At 29.3% G+C, this 25,498-nt stretch overlaps 1 protein-coding gene across 1 annotated transcript in view; it reads right to left on the reverse strand.

The window, feature by feature from the left end:
* Positions 1–25,498, reverse strand: part of LOC131850181 (slit homolog 3 protein) — a 103,802-nt gene that overhangs the window by 68,676 nt on the left and 9,628 nt on the right. The gene's annotated exons all lie outside the window — the stretch shown is intronic.

The raw sequence follows: 25,498 nt of genomic DNA on the forward strand, positions 1-25,498 counted from the left end.
GAGATAGTCTTTATAAAAGTCCGCATGGGTAACTTGGTCTTATCCATAATAATTCAGTCGCCAAACAGCTTTATGAGCTGTTTCAGTTGTATGATGAGTTTAGCCAGAGAATATACAGGATAAGCATGACATAGTGCTGTTTATGTATAAAGCAATAAAAATAATATGATGGTATGATTTTGCTCAAAATGTCTAAGATAATATGTAACTAACCCTATTGATGGATGTGAGAGTAAGTACGATTTCTATTTTGTTATTTTTTTCTCGACCTTTTGGCTAAGATAAAAGTTTAGTTAATCAGATTTAGCTTTAATACCATCAAACCCATTAAGAACTAACTAGAACTGTTTTCATGTCAGGTAGAACAACGTTTACCATTACATGCTACTACTGACAAAACTATCACTAACACAGTTTCCTGTATTTTCCAAAGGTCTCAGAGAAATCGAACAAAATACTACTTTTGAAGTGATCTACATATTCTGTATATCATCTTCTCTTGGATGATAAATAAATGAAACTATATTTTTTTATCTAAAATGTCCAATTAACTTCATCCAACACTTCCATAGTTTTACAATTTTATCGAGTCCTCTTAAGTATTCATTGTGTAATTTGAGTATACAAGAGAATTCTACTAATTAGTCGAACATCCTCTGTTACACTTATTTATAAAAGAAACGCTACAAAAACAATAATTAGCGAAATACTGACTGTAGACTATCGCAAACCTAAACCTCATTCTTTTTTGGTTAAATATATTTCAATCGTATCTGAAGTTAATTCCAGTTAAGTAACAATTTTTATACAAGTTGATTGGGAACATTTGTTCCTTTACTCTGTATAATATACCAGCCATAATACGTTTACACACTTACATACACTATAGTACGTTTAGTTAATTATACCTAAGAATAATTAATTCAAAGAATCTATTCCTATCGTATGATATATTCGATAAGTTGAAGAAATTTAGGTTACTTGGCAATATTTTAACTATCTTTTATGGATAATATAGAATATATCAAACGATAGGAATGGATTCTTTTAATTAATTATATTTTATTTGAACAAAGTTCAACAAGTAGTTCTACGCAACACATCTCGGCTTTCTGAACAAGAAAAATGTAACTTTTTATTTAAAAGTTACATTCAGGCTGGCAATACGATTAAACGATTAAAAAAATATTTACTTTGGAGTTTAAGAAATATTTGCAATCAATGTCAATATATCATACTTTTTCATTAAAATTATTTCTAGATTTAGTCACGTACACTGCCATAATTAAGCTAAAAGATTTTTTATGTTAGATTATATGTATTTTGATAGGAATTATTTGTAATATTTAAGCTTAGGTAATATAAGTATGTAGATTAAATAACTAAGAAAATAAACTACCTGTATTTTATTTGCTGTATTTTTAATATAGCTGATCCAAAGTGTAAGTTAATAAACATGCTGATATTACAAAATGTATAAACTAATTAAATAAAAGAGATCATTCACCTCTTTCCAGTTTAGTAAGCCATTTAACGCCTGAAAGACTAATTCTAGCGAGTTAACCTGGCTATACAAGTTGCTATATCTAAACGTGCAGGCGCTCCATACACAAACGCTCAATTCTCTGAAAGCTTGCACTTTAATATAATAAAAGCAAAAAAGCATGATATAATAATATTACAAATTCCTGTTGCATTCAATATAAAACATATCTATTATTTAATATCATGTATGGATAAAAATGTAATAATACCTAATTTCACAAATACTATACCCCTAATTTACTTACAGTTTATTTCTTAAGACTTGCATGTATAATATTATTCAATTTTGATACAACATTTTGCTCTTGTCTTTTTCTTTAAATTGGAAAGTAAGAAATACTGAAGATAGCTTATATGGGTGATTGAAGCTTATAAGATAGGCATGATAAAATAATGTATTTAGATTTAGATATTACTTTAATAAACTAATAAATACTCATAGATATATATAGTAGATTTTTTATACACAAATTATCAAAGTTATTGTATTTTTAACAGTTCTTGTAATTCTCTCGATTTGTAATCATTTATAACTTCATTAGAGGTTTACCGTTTTTATGAACATGAATGAGTATTTAAGGTAATTTTAATTACTTTTTAATTGTCATCAAAATATTTCAAAAGTGTTCTACGTACCAAATTTGAGAGCATACCTAACAAACAATATTCCACGTTATACGAGGAGAGTATAGAATATCTACTAGTGTGGAAATTAATTTTTAAATCGAAATGCTGTAGACTGGAAAACTTAAATCCGTCGTCGAAAATAACCACAGATTTCAGTGCGAACTAAAACTACGTCTTACCTCGTCTCGTTACAAATTTCAAAGCCCCGGATATTGTATACAGAACGTATGTTTATTTTCAGTTTTATTAGGGTTCTTTTTCAGCTGCGAAACTAAAATACCTTTTCTGTATTAGTAGATAGTTATTTCAAAAAGAGTTAATGTTAAATATGAAGTATTTTAGTTGATCTATTTGTGTAGAATATAACAAAAGATCTACAAGAATTATATTGATATATATTCTTTTAAATAGAAAAAAACAAAAAGTAAAAATCTATACCTAATTACCGAATTACAGAAACAAATATATTTATATTTGCAATTGACTAAATTTTGATATGATCACAGAATTTTATAGCCATATAAATGAAGGTTTAAAAGAAATTAATAAGTAATATTATCTATCTAACAATCAATACCTAAAATGAACTTAAAAAAAATAATATCATGAATTAATACAAATATTCTGAACAGACAGCTCAAATTTTATGACTTAATAAATACTACATGTATAAAACATATCAACCAAATACAAAACAGAATATATATACAGTATAAAATTAAATTGAATTGAACCCACAACCAAATCACACTATAAATCGCTCACAAGTGCCGCCGAACTCATGCTACTGCTAAATAATAATATCACAGATAACAGAATATGCGTAATGTATATATTAATATTATGTTATCTGTGGTATATACGAAACAATTTTCTCCTTTAGTCTTACATTCTTTCATGATGGTATCACTGCATTCTCTTCATAATCTTCATTGATAGAGCTCGTCGATATTTGTTTCCATTTGGTACAATTTTTGTCTATATAAGAACATTATAAACTGGACTGCTGTTTAGTAGTAATATGAAATAATACAGAATAAATTAATGAAACAACGATATTATATTATAAATATCCAGTTTTGAGGGGAAAATACAATCGATGTCAATGTATGTCGATGTGACCTTACCAAGCCGGATTTGGACTATGTACAGTCATCTGCTAAAATTATGAACGTATATCGACTTCATTATAAGAAATTATATATTTTTTGTATTTATATATACATAAAATTTGTAATATTTGTATTTATATATATATAACCCTACCTATTGTAGATATTATAATCAATTACAGTCACCTACTTTACATATTTATAGGTAATTATGTTTATAGACAATGCATAAACTTTATTTACTTACTTTGACGGCCTCAATGTCGCGGGTTCGATTCCTCGCACGGCACAAACTTTTCTATTCGTGAGTATGATTGTTTGTATTGGTCTGGGCGTTTTCTATATATGTATTTACGAAAAAAAATCTATGTATTTGTATCAGTTATCTAATATTATGTTATCTATGCTAGTACATAACACAAGCTTTAGCTAGCTTAACTTGGGTCTAGATGACGCTGTGTGAATTGTCCTGAAATTATTATTATTACTTCTTAATATTTCATCTTTTGTCGAACTATTGAGGTATTTCGATATTAATTTATGTAACTATGTAGTACCAAATATGTATTAAAACTTGGAATTGCTCAAGTGTCCAAAATCTCACCGATTCCAACCCTAGTGACGCTTTTTAACAAGATTTTTTAAGGTCTCATACGCTTTTTTTATACATATATGGAGTGTTCTTAATATTATAATAAGCATTTCAGTCTATTTTAAAATTTTGCAATATATGACCTACCTACCTACAGGAAATGACTGCATCGCATTGTATTTTGTTTAATGAATCAAACCTATTTAGTATAATGGTTTCGTTTCAAGAAACATCCGCTTTTATGTTACAAATTGAATATAAATATTATTATCTTCCCACACAGGCGTGACCTTTAACATAGATTTATTAACACACAATATTCATTCACTGTACCGTAGGAAAACGTCGTCAACATCCAATCGGAAACGTCAATTTTAAATAGGCGATTACGATAAGCACCAAAAACTGTTTAAACTAAAATTATCTCTATGTCTCTGTGATAAGATACACAAAGAAATAATGTTTCTCTTTCTCTATATTTGTAAATAATAACCAGTGTTCATAGGCACCTTCAAATTTGGTATTTGGTCGACGATTCTCAACTTATTGCACGAAATAAGGGGTCAAAAATAATTGGTGGTTTGTCCGAGAATAAAAACGAAACAATGCTGGCGTAATGTCATCGGGGCAGGATTCCCACGTTTGTCGCCAGGTCGATGACATGTGCTGATCGATTGGAAGTCTTTTTTGCCATCGATTCCTGACATACCATCTCTCGGTGAGATGCTGCTGCGCTAACAAGATTAATTTTGTTTGAAGGTTTCATACCTTCAAAGATTCAAGCCTCATATGGGCAAAATAATCCCTGAGCAGATAAGTGCCAATAATGAAACATGTTAGAAAATAAAAATATTCTCAGGATTGTAATCCCAAATGAGGTGGTCAGTCACATTCTGAACAGTTGCATTCAGTATAGGTATTTAAACGCAAAAGGCTAGGAAGAGGAGACTCTTGCGACGATCCTAATAATATCACGGGCATATATTTATTATAGGTACATGTTTTTTGTGAGTGAACAACACTGGTGACCAGTGTTGTTCATGTATACAGAGGACGAAGAATGACCTTAAGCTAAGTTTCAGCTGACCCGACAGAACGTCTTGTCTTCCGCGAATTGTCACCAAATGCGCGAAATGTCAAAAACACGTCATTACTACTGAGCAAGACTATAAGTTTTCTAAAAGTGACACAATATTCTGTGCAATTCTATGAATTTTTCAAACCGAGAGAACCTTCTACTAAGTCTGCGAAAACAAAAAAAGGTGCATAATGTGTGTATATAGATTAGTACTATATATTCATCTTGTTGGCCGTTTTGTAAATACAGTTATAACCTATTTTTCTATTACAATAAAATTTTAAAGGTTACACTGTAATAAAAGAAGCCATAAATAAAATAAAGAAAAAAATTAAGTCGTTGTCATGGGACTCACTAAATCACACCCACGCGATGTCGTTACAAACTCTTTTTCTAAATCTTACGAAAACATTTTATACCTAATATAACTTAATAATATAATTATATACAATACTCACTTGCAATATCCCGCAGCGTTGCCTGCGTGAATTCATGCAAAACATATCCTAAATAACTTATTTGTGTGCCGGATTTTATTTGAATTTGTCTTGCTGTTTAAACGTAATATAATAACAAAAACAATACTAATTCAATGTAATAAAAAATTAAAAAAGAGTACCAATTATAAAATACCGAAATATTTGTGAAATTCAGCAATAGAATTATTACATAACTTATTACGAATTAAAATATAAACTATTACAATTTTTTTCATAAGAGTCAACTAAGTACATATTTTACATCTTAAACATTAGTATGCAAAACTAATTCTGCATTTCAGAACTCTCGGGAAGGGAATTTGATATATTAAAATTATCATTTTTATAGATATATTCATATATATTATGCTATATCTACAAATAGCATAATATTTTTTATATTCTACTAGAAAATTATTCTTATAATATAAATGACATTATTAGTAATGACAAATATTCTGTTGTTATAAAACTGAATAAATCATGTTAATTTAATATTATAATCATAATCAGAATAATAAATGAATTGTAAATGAAGTCATTTATAAAAATATTGTATAACAAAACCATCTGTTTCATTCTATTTTTGAGGAGCGTCTTCATTTCTTACTAGATAACCCCGCCACATCGTACCTGTATTCGTAACTATATTGTTCATAATAAAACGAACGAATTTATTTATATAACTTAATTGTACAACTAAGAACCTAAAATTAAAAACCTTAAAAATATAATATAATAACTAAACTATATTATCAAAAGGAGTCACTTTAGGCAAAGTTCCGAAGATACTGGCAGCGTTCCCTCTTTGAATAGCTCGACTAATTCTTTGTCCTAGGTAACTGCCAGCTCTTCGGTCTTCTGTGATAACGACTAACCTTTTTGTTATTTCCTTGAAAAGTCTTATAACGCTAGGACCCCACGGACCAAGGGTCTCGACACCGAATGGGACTTATGAATATGACTTACATGTACTGTGTGTGCCCGACATTTAAATGTCTGCTGGGGAACAGACCGAGTCCTGATTTTTAGGACATTGTGACCTTAACAACTATTTTTTTTAACTTCTTCTTTTCTTATACTTTGATATGTGCGCTACCTTAAAGATCTTTTTCTTTAGACCGTTCCTCCTATTCCACGTGTTTATTAGTGATTAGTTAACATTTTATTGCATATACTGGTTTAACCAAAGCAATCCCGCGACGCATGAATTATTCTACCGTCGCTGGATCTATAGAAATAATCGTTATTCAAATAAACTTTTATTAATAGTCATTTTTTTATTCTATTATTCATTTTGGTAGCAGTCTCATCACAAAAAGAACGTGCAGAAAACACGCGTGATGCTCTTTTAAATAACTGATGATCAACATTTTTAAGATATCGTGAGAAAACAAACTGCCTAATAGTAAAATTCATAAATTAGATAAATAGACACTTTGGTAACAAAATAATTCAGTAATAGCTGTGGTAATAGTGATCAAAGCAGACCAGCACCTACAAAGTGCTACAGCGAAACGGGTGTGTCCGCCATATCATTGGGCTCTACCATATTTTAGGGAGCCTAATATCTCATATTAAAATAATATCCGCTTTTTATACGGTCAGCGCTCGACTATGGGACTTCTAAAATTGGAAAGTGGTGTCTGCGCCTACGCAGTGCGTGGGGCCGCCCGCTGGCACGGAACAATCACACAGAGGTTACTGCTAATGTCTTCCAGTTCAAAACGCTAAGATATTTGAATTTTAGGCTACTTTGATAAGCGAAGCAGATTCATTTATTACGTATTAGGTGTTACCCAGTCATTTACTGAACTATGACATTAGTATAGATTTTGCGATCTGACTAGACTTGAATCCGCATCAGTCAATTATGTGAATCAAGTGTCTCTTTCCGGTTGTATTACGGAAGGAATACTTAATGCTCGGCATTTTTTTCAACTTCTTTCAACACATATTGAAATATAATTATTTTAAATATGCCAAATATTGTTTGTTTTTATCCTGTTTTACTGTCTTGATTTAATTTTAAATAGAAACAAAATTATTGTGATTAACAAAAATTGTAAACAGAAAATAAACAGTATTTCCGGTCTCACCATATTACATTTTTAATTATCCCTATTGATTACTGTGGAAACCTCACTCACTCAAGCAATCACCATTTTTTTGTGTTTCTTATATTATTTGTCTCTGTAATCGTTTTCAATTACTGTAGATTTTAAAAGCGGCAAGAAGTAGTAAATACTACAATAATTTAAGATACCTTCGGTATTCTTTCTTCTTACTATAACATAAAAAATATATATTTCATCATAACATAACATAATAACCTCGTAGGTCTAGCGGTATAGCGCACCGTCTTACTTCCGATAAATGCGAGTTCGATTCTTCGCACAGTATAAACATTTGTATTAACGAGTATGTTTGTTTGTATTGGTCTGAGTATTTTGCATGTATTTATTTTAAAAAAGTATTTAAGTATTTGTATCAATTGCCAAGTACGCACAGCACAACACAAGCTTTAGTTTGAGTCTAGATGGCATGATTATTTATAGATTCGCCTACCTGTAAATATAACAGTCGTAATAAAAATCTATTGATGTGAAAGGTATACCAATAACAGAATAATTTATTAAAATATCTCAAAATATAAATCTCCACCTTGGAAGTCGTCGAATGTAGTTCAATTCTTTAAATGGTAAAGATTTTTGCATTAATTTCACGTAAAATAAACAAGTTTTACGTGGCTTGTAGGCTGTATGTACACTATGCGACTATTGGTATTCGGAAATATCTATCGCCTCCCTTTTAGTTACTTATAAAACTTAGAAAATCAACTCTAATAGCACAAAACTAGATAGATGTACTTACAATTATTAATAAACGAATTTTCTGTAATCTTTTAGAATGAAGGCAAAATAATTGTTATGAAAATGATAAAAAGTGTGTTCATTGCAGTCCATTATTCGATCTATAAGAATGGCATAATTAAGATTGAAATATATAAGACGCATTTCTTAAAGATAAACGAAGATATGAGAAGAAACTGGAAAACAGTATGTAAAACTCTCTATAATATATATAATATATTATTTTCTCGCATATTCGAATCCTATAAAGAATGTAACAGCGTCATTCCTATCAACAAAATTGACTATTATACGTATGACGTTTGTCATATTTAAACGCATTATCTTACCCTTTAGATTCTACACTGAACGAATCACCATGTCCACTGCTCTAACTTACGGCTATTATTGAGTTACCATGCTGTTATTTATATGAACAACGCAATGTTAAAAATAAATAGTATTCTTTTCAAATAAGGATCTACACGTTTTGTAATACTAATTCATTTTTAAATTCAAAGGGAGAATAGAATGACCACCAGCCTATACTATTGCAATTCTGTCAAAAACACTGATGCGTATTTGAAAAATTATTTAACTTATAAAAATATACCTTATTGTCATGTAAAATGAGTTTATTTTACTGAAAATTAGAGAGCAATACAGTAATCTAAGCCATACATTGCTAGTTGAGATCGCTAACTAGAAATCGCTAACTTAATATCTGTTAGTGTGTGAAACCTAAGAGACAGTTTTATTGTATTTCCATAGACGAAATCGTCTTGTAACAGCGGGAGCTCACACTATCTTTTTTTTTATTTAATTATTCCGACAAACTTTGGACATTGTAACATTAATATACATCTATATAGATAATTTTAGATTGTTTATCGGTTATATATTTTATGAGATGCTATAACATATTAGCTTCTCAGATTTTATGTATTAAAACATGAATAAAAGATAACAACTGCTGTTTTAAAAAAATACAGCCATATTTTTATAATACTTTCCATAAAGGTAGTATTTAGACTCAAATCCCTAGGATAAAATTATTCAAATTCATTTCTAAAATTTATGAATTTTATAATTTATGAAAATTCTTGATTCACAGGCTTAGATCAGTCAGTCAGTGAATTCATACCAACTATTTACCTACAACCTTCAATAACTCTTTCCAAATAAATATGTAATAATTATAAGGGCTCCGTTCCCTAGGGAGAGTGATTGTAAGTAATTAGGATTGGTCAATAAGGCCCTTGATAGCATTGTAATCCATGATTCATTCTTAATGAAATCACCACGAATAAGTGATTTCATGATCATCACTTTGTCCTTCATTAGTGGCAAACACAAGTATGCTACATTAATAAGAAGAAAAATATAAAATAATTACAAAATAAATATAAAATATACATAAATACTTTCTATTTAATACAAATCACCAAATAGACCGTCACCAATGAAGGATAGTTCTGAATTGAAACATGAAATAGACCTTTTATTCTTAACATTATTCAAGTTTTAATAATGATTCCAAATTTAATAATAATAAATACAGCATCTTACTTCGACAGATTGTAATATTGTAATGGTGAAAAATTTTTTAAATAAAGTAAAGTAGTTTTTGAGTTAATCGTTCCAAACATGTAAAAGTTGAAATCTTTCCTCTTTATGATATTAAAGTAGATTACAGTGGATTTTCGAACTCTTGAAGGTGAAGACATTAGATGAATTAGGAAGGTGGATGAAACAAGAAATGTGTATACGAATTGTTCCTATAGTATTTGGTTTTATCTGTCTACCCCGTAAGTGGTCAAGAGAAAGTGTATATTGATTAGGCAATATTAAAATTAATTAATTCGCTTAATTCGTATTATATTAATTAGTTAACTAATTAATTATTAACGTTTATCAAACAACTTTTTTCATTAAAAATGCAATTAAATTTTATGTAATGTATATGTCATAATATATGTGTATATATTTTCTAGATGGGGTCAAACAACGGCCTTGTCTATGAAACTTGTTTGTGAACAGAAAAGTACCGCAAATTCTGCTTTTTCGTCCTTGATTTAACATTAAACATGTTTTATGGTATTAGTTTCGTCTAACAAGTTGATACTGGAATAAACTTTATTATTTTTTTATGGTTGAATTTAAACAAGATATTCTAAATTCCTTTGTGTTAGTTGTTTTTTTATGTGTACATATTATATGTCTACGTTGTCAATATAGGAGATATTGACAACGTAGTAATGTTATATATCGGGTCGATCACCAACGAGATGGACTGACATAATAAGAACGGCTAGACAGCAGTCCGTGGTACAATGTTCTCGTGCAGCCAAAAACCGTACCAGGTGGAGACAAATTGTAAGGAGCTCTTTCGCCAAAGACCACAACGATACCATATCACAAAATATAGCATCATGAAAGCCACGACCACTCTGCCAAGAGTGAACGACTGAAGAAGAAGTAATGATATGATTAGTAATAATACGATTTCAACAAATTCAATCAATTCGATAATCAGATAAATCATCAGCCCACTGCAGTCCACTACTGGACATAGCCTCTCCTAAGGCACAGAATCAGATAAATGCACTAATTTAATCAACTAAAAATTAAATTTGTTATTTTTGTAACAGAAATGACAAACCTATGGACAGCCCGCCTATATACATGTACAAATAATTTATACTTTTAGCCGAAACACATATTGTCATACACACACGCATAGAAGTATAATCTTTGACAATAGAACCTTAATAAATTTCACACTTATAACTTAAATTAATGAAATTGGTTGAATTTCAACTATTAAGCGACCACTAGTTTTTATTAAGACAGAGATAAACAATTCAGAAAGAGGTTCCGACGCACACCACTTTGTAGAATCTCTACCTCGATTTAACAAACTTTGTATAATCTGTTTAGGAAACTTAACTAATTCTGTCACTATTACCTTGCTTTGCAAATTGTATACATACAGTAGTGTAATTACATGGTATGGGCGTGATAGATATCTTCTATTCTTTTACTTTCCTTATCTTTAATATCTCTTCTTTTATATCCCTATAGTTTTGGTTACCCTTTACTTTTCAAAATTTCAATTTGTGTCTATGCTTAAAATTCGATTGTTAGATCATAAAGTATTTATTCATATATACTTGTATGTATTATTTTGGAAGCAATTTATATATATTTTGCATTATATATTTTTATTATATTGTTGTTGTGGTTAAGTCGGCTGTATGGAGATTTTATTTATGTGCATTAAAGTAATATAATTAAGTATAAAGCATATTGATAGACTATATCCTATCTATATGCATACAGAACATGGGTGGTATCGCCACAATGTATTATTTTGTAAAGTTGACTATGCTAGTCATGTGTTTAGCGATATTCACCAGTCTCATCAACTCTGCCGTCAGGTTCTTTATCAATTACAATGAGATTTTAAAAAAACAACTAATATCATGCATTTTTATTATTATAATTTATTGTACACTGCGGTTTGCATTCAAACAGCATAAGTATTGTAACTAATGGTTTTAATTAACATAAATATTATGTTTTTATATCTAATGTTAATAGACATGATTGGTCACCAACCACAAATGGTCATGTTAGTTTTTACACGCAGCCTTGTCTGTATCTTCTATTAATTATCAGACAGGTGCTAATCAAGTTTTCTTTCTCCATACTAACTCCTGCATCTATGTATTTGATTACATATTTATCGTAGCGTAAAGTTTTTATTTCACAGACAAGCCGTCTTCAATCATGCAATAGTAAACCTGGGCTCATATTATCAGGTACAGTCTGGACGGCCCTTGAAGATTACGATTCAATAGGCATATTACCAAAGAGTGTGTAACAATCATTGCATCATCACGGGCTATCCTAATCTGATCGGAAATGTACAGGGACCCATGTAATAGAAAAGTAACGATATCCACACAGATGGCAAAGATACAAAAGAAATATCCACAGATTAACCCCTTCCTTTGGATTGTTCATTGAAAAAACTAAATTTAATATGACAAAATTACGTTTGCTTTGTAAAAGTAAATTATTACAATTACCTTTGCAAATGACTGAAATAAAAAACAACATTGTGGACCATAAACGTATCTCAAGAAAATATGTATCTAAAAAAATTCAAAACCTCTGGTTCGAAGTTGGATAGAAATAAAAACAAAAAAGAGAAACAATATGGTTATAATCGTATTCAAATGTCGATACATAAAGCTGTACTCGATTAACTTATTCCGATTAAGCAATTCAAAATAGAAACAACCCATCACATCTGTCGTTTGACGACAAAAAATTCACCGCATTCTGTGGCCGTAAAAAGTAGATTACAAACTCTGTTATGGAAATCCATGGCTGTTTATGCTGTTTCATTGATATTCGTGTGTTGCGTTGGTCGCCCATTCACATAGCGTTTGGCGTGGGCACAGACGCCCGCGGCGTATTGTTGGGCCGTGTGTGGGTGGCTTTATAATCGTCTAATGATTACCGAGTGACTGGGTGACATCTAAATTAACGGATACTTCAATATTGAGTTCCAAAATTTTCACAAGGAATGTCTGATTGAATTTGGTTTGTAACAAAGTTGTCGCTTACAGAAGTTCGTAAACCGCAAGTAGATATTGACTTACGGTATTGTTGCAAACAAGACATAGAGCAAGTTCAGTTTGTTAACTACAATATCTATGGCTCTTTATTGTTGTAACACTTATTAAGATAAATTAATAGAAGAAGCTAACAAAACAAGCATGTTTATGACGCCATTTTTATAATAATGGTGAATCGAAACGGATGCGTTCTGAATAAGGTAAAGGGCCATATTATGGAACATTGTACTAGTTTATGAAACAAGTGATAAAAATCTGAATTACAAATAATTTCTAACGTATTGAGTATTTATAATATTATCTTTATGATCTTTAATAACCTATTTATTGTTTAAATTAATTTATTTTGGTAAACACCTTAAAATGTATAGAAAAAAAAAATAGTGAAATGCACGTGTCAGGTTGCATGAAAAAAGACTGTCTTTTAGAGTTAGAGAATGACAGGTGTCATCACAATTGTTTTAACAATTTGAAATATTTGTCAATGATTCAAAAATACTTGAAACATGTTAATCAAAAGTTTGACTTATAATCTATTGATTGATATTGAATTTAAAGTACTTTAATAAGGTATTTATTTTTTATTTAGGTGTTTCATAATTGCCGCAAAAATTTCTAAACAGACCGTATTTATGGAACAGTATATTCAGTGTTCCACATCCCCCTCACATTCGATTTTCTAAGTTGTCCGTAATTATGAAACAGCAATAAATGGACAATATTTAGTTAATTTCGTGTTAATAATTGTTAATTAATTATAACAAAGCAATTTACGTTAGAACAGTTTATATTTATAAAAAATTGCATTTAGATAAGTACATAGATTGTAAATTTCCATGAAAATAAAAAACTAACCTCAAAAATGAATAAGCTGGATGATAAATATTGTTTTATGTTAATTAAAACATATACTTAAGTGGAAAACCTGCCTGAAAAAATTAATAACACTTTATTTTATTCAAAATTTTTACGAAGCACCTACATATCACATTTTTATAGATGTTTTTAAATTAATAATTTTTATAGGTAGATACATTTTTTTTATTGAATTTGATATCTTTATTCTATAGACTTGTTTTATATTGTTATTATTAATTTTGATTGTTTGGTATAATTTTTATAATTTGATATTGGTTGGTTTTCATGAAATAAATAAACTAACTGTCAAAGAAGTGACGTTGGTAAATTTTAATTTTTAGAGAAAGAACAGAACAGTAAGAAAATAATTTGATTAATAATCAAGTCGAATGATAAAACTAATGATTACATGACACTTAACAATGATTGTCATTCTTCTAATAAATATTCTCCTCTGATAAATACCAGTACCCAGTCTCAACAAAGCGGCCATTCCTGAGGTAATTACTGTATGAAATTATAGTATAAAATGAACCTTTAGATATGGTTACTGAAGCTCATTCTGGTATTAATGAAAGTAGTAATTTAAATTGACTAAATGTAACTAATATTTTGTTAATATAAATTTAATATTGTGCGTAATGTTGGTGATGAATTAATATTTGAGTTGAATTTGAAGTCAAGAAAAAATGGATTAAAGTTGAGTCATCAGGTAAACTCAAACTACCTTCTGCTGGCATATCTGATCAATGGATGCAATATGACTCAAAAAAAGAAACTGATCGTAAAACTAAAGAAGAAAAGCTACATAAAAGAAAACAATTATTAAATGAGAAAAAAGTGATAGCTGATGAACGGAAAAAGCTACTAGAGAACGCATTACTACAAAGGATCAAAGAAGAAATGAAATAGTTGAATTTTTGGTTTAATTTAATGTATATTTGGTTTTTATATCTTGTTTATTAATCCTAAGATTTGAAACTGTTCTTGTCATATTTACTTTGTAAGTGAATATTTATTTATTGCTTGTTTATTCGTATAATTTTTAAATCTAACTGTATTAATAATTAATAATAAAACTTTTGATACTATGAATAAATAAATTAGTAACTGAAAAATGTTTTTAATGTGAGTACTTCAGTTCATTTTGAGTTCCATAATTTGGGACATTCCCGATGGAACACCCGTACGTGTTGCTTTAGACTGTTTCATAAATACGGCCGTATGTACTTGTCTGTTATTTTATTCAATTTATTAGCATTTTCAACTAAAACTCACTTGATAATAATTATTATCACTTCAGTAGATATCAGGCAAACTATTAACTTAGAAAAATTCAATGTTTCAACTCAATTTTTTTTTAAACAATGTAAAATATTCAACTCCTACTCAAAAGGTGTCTCATAATATGGCCCTTTACCTTAGATCAGACATGAAATTTTACATACAAATCTGATACTGATGTTTCTTTTTTTATTTAAATCTTGAAGTTCACTGGGAACCTAAGGTAAATTTCAATAAAAAAGAAGTCTACATTAAGAGCAGGCATTAATGAAGGATAATTATTCTTAAGCCGTTCGTCATTGTATATATAACCAAGTTTTATGAGTACCATGTTTAATAAAACAATTAATCACAATTATACCCCATTCTAAATAGATCATCATATACATTGAATACATCACCAACACAGGTTTAATTTTTCAATTATAATGAAAAACAAAATTGAGGAAATTTAATACTACGAAAAGACTTAGAAAAGCTGGTTTCTAAAAGATTGCACTTTACAAAAATTTTATTTTATCCTGTACCTAGTTATCTATAGTATAGTATAATACACGCGTCCACTTGAAGACTAATCCTCTAGTGCGGAGAGGTATCACTATATTATCCTTGCTTAGCAGACGGTGTGGAGACTCCACCACAGAATCTAATCCTATGCCTTCATACGGTGTTATTTATATACATGAATAGCTCACAACAAAGTTGTACATTCTAAAAAAATATTACAAACGCAAAAGATAATTCTCTGTGTTAAATATCTCACTGTTCATAAATTCACATTAAGACATGTTATAATTTTTAAAAAAGTCATTGTTTGTCTATAATGTTCCATTGCTCATAAAGTTCATATAAAAAAAAAGTAAAAAAGTGATGGCACCAAAAAGTTAACTTGTATTTTAAAAAATAAAATATTATTATTCACGTCTACAGTGATTAGAGAACAGAATAGAGAAATATATATTGTAGTTTAATTCATATGTATTTAAATTCATATTAAGTTAACATTAATGTAATGATAAATATTTTATGTAAAATATGTATTGAAAAACGCATAATAAAAACTTTGTAATCCTAGAAACATACACTGCTGTTAACTTTATTTGTATTGTCTAAACATATAACGTACTTAAACTATTTTAAATTCTTTAACCATATGGTTTCAATCACACGTAGTGTACTTAATATTATCTCAAGTAATCTGAACAGATTGGTTGTACTCGTACTTAATTCCGACGCAATCTTTGCGTTCGTCCACAATTCAATATTTACAATTGACTAATTTCATTAGTTATCAAATGCATTAATAAATTAAAATAATTTACGCTGTTATTTCAATACATATATAAATTTTAGTACCACTAACTTTCAACTAGACTGAAAACCAATCCAGTTTGAAAAGCAAAGGCAAATGAAATGGGTATCAAATTACTATACCTTAGATGGTTTTGAATTCAGGTTGGGATTAAAATTTTCAATCTATTCGCTCAGAGTGATCGTACCTACGAATACCTGTCGCATTGCATTTGGATCTAATGCAATATTTTCTACTTCATTTTATCCTTATTCTACCCTATTCTATATTAAAAAATATATAAGCAAACGACTCAGCTGCTAATAATAGTAATGACTAAGTTTCAGTATGAATATAAATAAATACCGTAGACAATTAACACAGTGCTATCTAGACCCAAGTTATGCTAGCTAAAGCTTATGTTATGGATACAAGATAACTGATACGTATACATAGATATATTTTTTTCGTAAATACATACATAATATACTTAGAATACACCCAGACTGACACAAACAATCATACTCATGAATACAAATGTTTGTGCCCTGCGAGGAATCGAACCAGTGTGCAAAACCGCTAGAACACCGAGTTCGTGATAAAAATACTTTAATACATTTTTATAAATACATAGGTATATAATACAGATGGAATACATTCTGGAGAACGGTAGACGGTGGGCCTAGCGTTCTTCAGAGAGCTAAATATCGGAAACTTAGAAATTATAATAGTCACAATTTTTTTTGTAGCAACCTAACTCGAACTCAAAACGTTTCAAATGTTTAGGTCCGGATCGTAGATCATTAAACCACGACACAAATTAATTACTACTATTAACTAAGTAGGTACTTAATGAATCAACCTCGCACTTATGAATTATTGTACATACGTATATGCAATATGTAATTTGTTTTTATTTAATAAACCTTAGAATATAGCCTTCAACTTATCATTAATCAATAATTATTGTTATGCCTCGACCAAACTCAAAGTCCAGTCACTCCTCTCCATCCTAAGATGGCTTGGAAGAGAGCTATTTGGCTATAAGGCCGCCTATTGTTACCTCTGTGTCTTGTTTGGCGTAACAATATGTTCTTATATTTGTATACATATTGATTTATGCAAATACAGAGTTTTTATTTAATTTCATTCATTTTATTATATCATGCCTTATGCAGTTATTTTATTGGATAATAATCTCCACAGCATATGTACATTGAAACCAACCTCATATGTCTGATTGTCATTTGCCCTGACTCAATCGCAAACCTCAACCAAACAGTCTAATTTCAAGAGTTATTCAAATCAGTATTTTATTACAAGATTTGACTAAACATGGCATAATCGTAATATAAAATGTTCATGTAGAACATAAAAATATCAAACATTTATAGCATAAAGTAAAATTTGTAAGGATCGTCTTATAAATAACTTTTATACCAGTTTCCTGTTATAGTCATGTAAAGTCCATTGCCTTACAAATGTCTAAAAGCTGAAGTAAAGATGGTATTGGAATATCGTTACAAATATAGGTACTTCACTGGAATAACAAAGAATAAAGCAAAACAATTCTTTTAATTAAAAAAAAAGATACCTATGATCACAGATAACATAATATTACATCCTATGATAGAAATAGAAATAGAAATAATCTTTATTCAAATAAACTCATTACAAGCACTTTTGAATAGTCATATTTTGATTCTACCACTCATTCGGAATGCAGATTCATCACAAGAATAATGAGCAAGAAACTTGTGTGTTGCTCTTTTTAATAGATGTTTTTTTTTTTTTATATAAATAATTACAGTATAACAGGTAAGAGGCATGCGATAATCAACATAGAAGTCGCTACGCACTCATTATTAATGTAATCAGATAATATTGTCAGTGCTATAGATTTAAAGTTTTTCTATAAAAACATTATTATCGTTAACGAATTCTTCAATTTTATAGTAAGCTTTTTTGCAAAGGAACTGTTTTATTTGACATTTAAATCTTTTTTCTGGCAGATTTATAACAGACTCTGGTATTTTATTGTAAAACCTTACGCAATTGCCATAAAACGAATTACTAACTTTAGCCAAACGACATTTAGGTAAAATCAGTTTGATAGACGTGAGACTCTTGGTTGAGAGACTAACACGACAGTTTTGTTTATTATAAAAAGTTGGAAATAAGAAACGCAAAAACAATAACAGAAATTATAAACGTTTATAAAAGTAATATTAAATAATGTTGCATACATTATTTAATAGAACAAAATGACAGAAACAGTTATTTACATTTTAACACTAGATGGCGTTATTCCATTTATGTTACAAGCAGAAATCCGATGTTTTGATTATGTCATTAAGTAACGCTCGCTTCATTAGTTTTCATGTGGGACTTTGGTCACAAAAATAGATTTTCTATTCTATACATATACTTACAAAAAAATATCTAATCATATCTAATCATTATATCAGTTCTCATAATAAAAGCTCTACTTACCGTGGGACTAGATGCCGCTGTAATAATTGTCCAGGGTATTTATTGATATTCATATTGAAACTTAGCATTCATTCATGTGGGATATTGAACATAAAATATGACTTGGATAAGTAGCTAACTAAGTAAAATTTTAATATGCTGCTTATTGAACATATACAAACCAATACAACATTTATATGTATTGTTAATGCTGCCAAGTCTGTTAGATATGTATATTCACTAACCACATGGAACTCAATTTCCTTCGCTTGTACAAACCAGACGTGTTTCTTTCGTCCATTGGGAAAATCGTGTCTGAGGAACACATTCTCTTTCAGTTATTGTTGTTTTCTATATTTAGTTGTTTATGTATGGGATTATCAATATAACATTAGATACGAGATGAGTTCGTGAACTTGTATAACTTTTTTGTTTGTAAACCGAATGGCATAAAACAAACAGTAAATATTATGTGAACCACAACATGTGATAATAAAACAAGTGAAAACCACACCCATATCGGTTGAACAGTTTCTGAGATTAGCGCGCACAAACGCACAGACAAACAAACAATAATTATAAAAATCAATGTTTAGGTATTATATTAATTAAAATTTATATTATTTATATATTTATTAATTAAAGTTTCCCAATGATAGATTTTCTTCTTCCTACAGCCAGAAATTAGTCACTTTATTAACTTAATAGAACTCAGAACAATTGATATTATAATTTTTGTCTGTTCCTTTATGCGGTGTGAGCATTAATCTTAGAAACAACTTAACCAATTTGGATATATTTTTCAGCTAATATATTGTTGTAAGCTTTAATTAAAATGTACTGTTCCTTTTTTCCAATCGATTTTGAAATATAAATATAATAAAAAGCGGTACGAAATCTAGGTATTCAATTAAAAACAGTATTCTCAAAATGGCAACCCTAACGCAAACATCAGTTTCGCCAGCCAGTGACGTGTCATCCGCCCACCTGAAGACCCCACTCTTAATGAGCAAAGTTTAATGTTTCATAAGTCTACTCATTCAATAATAAGAAACATTATAGTTCGAATATCAAGTTTTATAACAGCATTCTATGGGTCGTGAGTGTCGTGACCCCCTATTACTATTTAAATATATTTATTCTGTCAACAATGTAATTGATGTTTAATATTATAGGCAATATGATAATTCCATGGATATTGATTTGATTAAATTATCGTTAACGGAACATGGAAATTTTTAACCTACGTATAAAATTATTATTTAATAATGCTTAAAACGCCAAAAATAAGAAACAATTACTATTTTAATACTAATACTGCTTCGGGAACTGACGAACAGATCCCCACATATCACGCGAGGCGTAATTATTGTAACACTGTATAAAACTATTTTATATTATAAAATCACTCAAATAATGCCATTATGTGCATGCGGCGTTTCTCAGGCGCGAACGGGATGTCGCCGTCTTTCTTCAAAGTAGCCGCGCAGGTCCCTTCATCCCTAAATCAAAGTAAATATCTCTGTTCCCGTCTATTACACAACATATCCATTTAAACGAGTTATGGTGCATAGAAGTGGTATCAAAATATTTACTAGAGAAACTTATAATTTGTTAATTTACTTGCTTGAATTAGATATATAATGACAATATTCAAAAGTACTTAAATTTAAGTTTATTACAATAAGGAATTTTCTCTTCTATTCTATTTTTAATTATACATTGAAATAAATTAAAAAGTATAAAAGCAAAAACATTTTTAAACGTAATTTAAAGTATGCGTTTATAGTATTCATGTCCACAATATGTTGAGAATGAAATTAATTGCCCGCGTTTAATTAAATCAAGTGTTGTGAATGTTGTTTTGACGTACAAATTTAAATAAATAGGTATGTATTGTTTACATAATGTTTTATTGTTTGCTCACTTTGTATATGTTTAAGTTTAGAACTGTATTTAAAAGTGCAATAAAGAATATATAATATTTAATCTTGTAATATAGATAAAAACTTTTAAGTTTAATGCAAGAAATTCTAGTAGGAATTATTATATATGTATATAGATGATAACAGGCAATAATCATATTAGTTTACAATATGATTATTACCTGTTATCATTTATAATATAATAGACTTTGTGTAAAGTCCTACAACTTTGTACAATATTGGTTGGGTGGCAGTCTTCCCTATTTCAACTGCCAAGCAACTTGCTTTGTAAGATGTATTTCGTTTGAGTTGCAAGGAGTCCTCAGAAACATAAAAAAATCATATGAACAATTTAATTCAATGTCTCCTCTATATTATCATATATAGATGGACCACGGATAATAATTATATTAGTTTAATATAGACAACACAGTGTAATAAACATGACATGACAGTACAATGTAGCGCACACTGTACTCTGTACTGATCAATCAACGCGAATACATACTGATAGCTAAACCCTGATAGATGGGGCCTGCGACCGTCCGTGTGTAACATTAATTAATGGATATTGCTATAGATATTGTTATTTATATCAAACTTTAAAAAGGGGATTAGGGCTCAGCAATATAAAGAAGTAAATATTTTATATTGTCAATGAATATAATAAGTACCAACTTATTTTGATTTCTTACAGCTTTACTTTTTAAGTACAATGTTTTCTTTGTCTTTAAAACAGATATTCATATCACAATTAGGTATATAAAGTACATAGATACAAAGTGTGGTGGCAAGAGGTATATGGATTCACTTAATATTATAATTTTGAATGTTCTAAAAATTCAAAATTATATTTAAAAATTCATATTCAATTAGGTACTACAAATACTACTTATCTATAAATATAAATTTTCGTTCACATCAATTATAATCCTTATACTTATAATATAGATAAGAAATATAACATATTTCCTAACATACATCTTAAGGAAAAAGGTTCATATAGCACAGTAAATTAAATAAATAAATGAAAGTAAAAATTTCAATAAGACCTTAACTCAAAACTATTTGCATCTTATTAAATTTATTAAAAAGAAATTAACAACAACAACGGAAGTAATAAAATGCCTCACAGCGTAGATTGCTTAACCTAAATACCAGATTCATTGAATAGAAGTGGGTTAATTTACGCATACTAATTGAGTGCGGAGTAAATGCAAGCGACGTCGTGTGGGCGAGTATGTCAAGCGACTACATCGATCATACTCGACTTACAGGGTGGAATGTAACATAATTGGGACAGAGTGTATTTAAATATTAGTCTTTTGTACAGACCACAAAGGTATACAGAGCCCATGTAATAAAGGTAGTCATTCAGATTGATAGAGATTAGAGTGACAGCCTCGCTGGTCTAGTAGTTTAGCACACCGTTTTACTTCCGATGGTCACGGGTTGGATTTATTGCACAGTACAGACATATAGTACTCATGAGTATGATTATTTGTATCGATCTGGATGTTTTCTATGTATATTATGCATGTATTTACAAACAAATCTAAGTATTTATATCAGTTGTCAAGTACCCATTACGCAAGCTCTGCTTATCTTGGGACTAAATAGCGTTATGTTAATTATCCAGGGGTATTATTATAATATTATTATTTATCATCATCTGCTTCTTCCTTAACTCATTTAGTTGGAGTCGGCGTAATATGTTTTTCTCTTCCATTCATCCCCGTTCGCAGTCATCTCGTTATTTACACTTTCTTACCATCTTTTACACAGTCTCTTTTTCGGCCTTTCACTGCCCTTATAACTATCCACATTCTTAAATAATATAATATTTTAAGTAAGGTATTATACCTTCCTTAAAATATTATCTTCATTCCTATTATAGTATTATTATTATTTTGTAATTTTTTAACAGAACAAAGGAAACCCATATTTTATAAATAACTGGAATGGCAAACAAGACACAGAGAGGCTGATGAAAAGTGACAACAGTCGTCTATATGAATGCTTACACAGCAAGCTGCTTGACAGCTGAAATATGCGAAACAAACTTTGTCTCCGTACCCCATAATCTTACTGCTTTACAAACCAAAGTACTGCCTACAATACAAGCTGCTTAGTGGTAAATGAGACACGCGTTCATGCAGACGATTTTGTGCAAAACCTTCTTCATATTACCGGTAATGATGGTATTATAATTATTTCTGCACACATTTGCCCGCTTTTAAACAAATAATATTTCCCTCTTCGGCAACCAAGCACAAAAAATACAATTATACATAATCCTAATTGAATTCAGCGAAATGAAGTTAATATTACTCTCCTTCATTATGGTCCTATTAACTTGACTCTTCTCAGTCTAAATGACATTACTTGAAGCCTTAATAGCATTTTTTTTGTGTATTTTGGCATGGCAAGCATATAACAAAGAAATGATGAGTTAAAAGTGCCGGCACCAAATAAATATGTGTATCAATTTATAGTTCTGACTTACTCTCAGATGAAGGATAAACTGATATCAAACCAAAAATAAAAATACAAATATACCTAGCAAAATAGGCACCCGTCAAGTATAACATTTACCTCGACATTAACAATTGACAATGCCTCTGTATACCTACTCTAACAACAGTTGTGACATATTTTACATTTATGATACATATTTTACATTTTACTTTATCCATATAAACATTATTCTGATAATTACAAAATATATATAACAAAAATAATTTAGCCAAATTGCTATTTGGCTAATTCTTTTTTTGCGTAATCCCTGTAAGTTGATTGTTATGTACATTTTTTACCCGAAAATGAACTTACAACTTACATTAATAAAGGCTATATTTCCGATGAATTTTCTTGTTTAATTACTACACTTTATTATTGTATACTACTATTATTATTTTACTAAGGGTAGTAAAATAATAATAGTAAGTAGGGACTACGACTATGCATGTTGAGTTGAAATTGTTTAAAAGCCTTTCTATATTGTAATAAACCAAATTTCAACTTATAAATATTGAAAGAGAGTTAATAGTCAGCCAGAAAAAAAAATGTTATTACATTATTATTTATATTTTATTACAATAAATATATTTTCTGTAATTATTAAACATATGAATAGGTACATATTGAATCCAAACAATCCTACTAAGTCTAAGTAATTATTTGCTGTTGAATATGAATGAATAAGGGAAAGTATTTATATATCAAAGAAAAGATAGATGAATGGTATGAAAAATGATGTACTTACGCATATCGTTTAGAAGACAAAGAACACAGACACAAAAACGATGGCTGATAAGAAAGAGTGGATAGAATACATAGGTACCACTGCCCACAACATATATCTAATATGTATGTAATTTTAGAAACTGTTGTGATTAATTTAATTTATGAGTGATATTCGTTTTCCGTTTAATCATACCTGTTTAAACATACATTTCTGTCTAGTTAATTTAAAAATATTTATTGGAAAGGCCTCAATTCAACTATATAGAAAGTAATAACGTGCGACTTCCAGAACAAATATATTTTCTACACTTCTTACAACTTACTTAACACTAAACCAAGAAGTAAAAATGTTAAAAAAAAATCTTATATAAATCGGAAACAATTTATCTTCATAGGTAATATAATTTACTGACAAAGTACATTTATTTTAATATAAACTTTTGTTCATTGCTAATATACTCATCGATAAGTTAACTTCTCTTTAATATTAAATTACTTTAATTATGTCTACAGACATGTTATCATGAAGGCTACAATTCCTAATAGAAGAGTCCGACTAGCACTTGATAATCGCACATTTGCTAAAATCATTTGAATGCAACACACCACAGTGCGAGCCTAAGGTACTCTCTCAAATTAATTTATGATCTTTGTTTGTTTTTTAATTTTAACACAGCATGTGATGAATCACGAAGGTAGATATAATGAATGTTATTACCTTCAAAAGGCATGTGCTTTCTTTCTATATGGCATAACTTGACACTGTAAATAATTTTTATAATACATACTGGTCATATGATCACCCGGATATGAAACTTGGTATTCTGAACTTAACTAACATCAATTTGAGCATGGCCAAGTTCAAGTTAGTTTAGCGAAGTTTAAAGCCTTTGAGGACCACATTAAGAGTTATTGTATCTGTACGTTTAACATATAGTTTGGTTATTATTAGTTTGTTAGATATTTATTTGATTTTATTACAATATGCGAGTTAATACATAATACAAGTAAGAATTCATGATGCACCTAAAGCAAAACAACAATCTTTCGTTTCGTGGCTGGCCTTCCTTCTTTCTTCAGGCCTATACAATAGACACTGTATAAATATTTATATTTTTATAACTATCTTCTTTTTATTCATAATTATATTTTAAGATTTATTAATTTTAAGATCGCATAATATACGAAATGATTATGAATAAATAAATTACCGATTTAACTATACAAAATTGTCGGCTTGGGCACCTCTGTTTCACCTATTTCAGCCATCAAAGAACGTACTTTATAATTTATAAGTAGTTATAAGTAGTTAGTTGAAGGATGAGATATGGCAGTTAAATTATAAGGCACGAAGGCAATACCCTATAGCACAAGTATAATATGTAGGTTTCCATTCATTTATATAAGCGACGGTTGCCACTTTCTATCAGAAAAAAATATTTCATAAAATATCTTCATTTATTTCTTTCTGTTATGATTAATACGTCG

Source organism: Achroia grisella, unplaced genomic scaffold, assembly GCF_030625045.1.
Source record: "Achroia grisella isolate CSIRO2021 unplaced genomic scaffold, CSIRO_AGI_Agris_v1 utg702, whole genome shotgun sequence".
NCBI lineage: Eukaryota > Metazoa > Arthropoda > Insecta > Lepidoptera > Pyralidae > Achroia > Achroia grisella.